This window comes from Gavialis gangeticus, unplaced genomic scaffold (assembly GCF_001723915.1).
Source record: "Gavialis gangeticus isolate Ggan-Ray unplaced genomic scaffold, GavGan_comp1, whole genome shotgun sequence".
Classification (NCBI taxonomy): Eukaryota; Metazoa; Chordata; order Crocodylia; family Gavialidae; genus Gavialis; species Gavialis gangeticus.
Window position 1 is genome coordinate 96,523,910 of NW_017729025.1, and position 1,052 is coordinate 96,524,961.

Here is a 1,052-nt window from a genome sequence, read left to right on the forward strand (position 1 = left end):
AAAAAAAATCAAAACTTATATGGACAAATGGATCTTTCAAGAAAACATGCCCCATTCCTGAAGATATAGTCCTTGATTTTATTTTCAACCGCTTTATTATTAAATTTATAGATATTGTAGAATACAAGATGGCTGCTCTTACTAAAACTAGAGTTGAGCCAAGTCTTGTGATTAGAGTTTAGGAGGATAAATAAAGCAATATCTGAAATGAAATACTTTGAAAAGGTGAGAAAAACACAACCAAACTGCAGGGTTTGTGTTATTTGAGAAACAAGTTAAGTGACCTTCAGTGAACACTCATAACCTCAACTTGTACCTATAGCAGGATAAATTTTTCAGTTTGTGAGGAAACAAGTTAAAAATCTCTAGTCCAAATTGCAAACACATATGAACATATACTTATTTTCTATAAATAACTTTGCCTAAGGATTTTTATTCCAAAGGGCTGTGTCAGTTATCAAACTTTCCATTCGAACACTGAAAGTTTGTCAAACTGGCTTTCTGCACAAGGTTAATATTTTAAATTTTTTTTTTTTTTAAGTTCAAGCCAAAGAAAGATGATTCAAAAGAATAAAAATTGACTTAGGATCATAAGTCAAAATCTCTTAGTGGCTTTAACTATTAACTTTGAATGTAACTTTGATTTCTAAGGACTCCTGCAGATGTGTGTGCAGCCTGCTCTGACCTGCTGGAAATCAGCATGTTGGAGCAGACTGGATTCATAGATTCATAAATGTAGGGTTGGAAGGGGACCTTGTAGATCTTTTAGTCTGACCTCCTGCCCTAGGCAGGAGAGAAAACTGGGCGTAAATGACCCCAGCCAGGTAAACATTGAGCCTCCTCTAAAAGACCCCCAGCATAAGAGCCATCACCACTTCCCTTGGAAGTTGGTTCCAGATCCTAGCCACCCTGACTGTGATGTAGTACCTTCTAATGTCTAGTCTAATCCTACTCTCTAGCAACTTATGGCCGTTATTCCTTGTTACTCCGGGAGGCACTTGGGGGAATAAGGTCTCTCCCAAACCCCGCTGGTCCCCCCTAGTAAATTTACA

General features: G+C 37.5%; 1 protein-coding gene across 3 annotated transcripts in view; it reads right to left on the reverse strand.

Moving 5' to 3' along the window:
• FUT8 (fucosyltransferase 8) overlaps positions 1-1,052 on the reverse strand; it is a 353,615-nt gene that overhangs the window by 235,150 nt on the left and 117,413 nt on the right. The gene's annotated exons all lie outside the window — the stretch shown is intronic.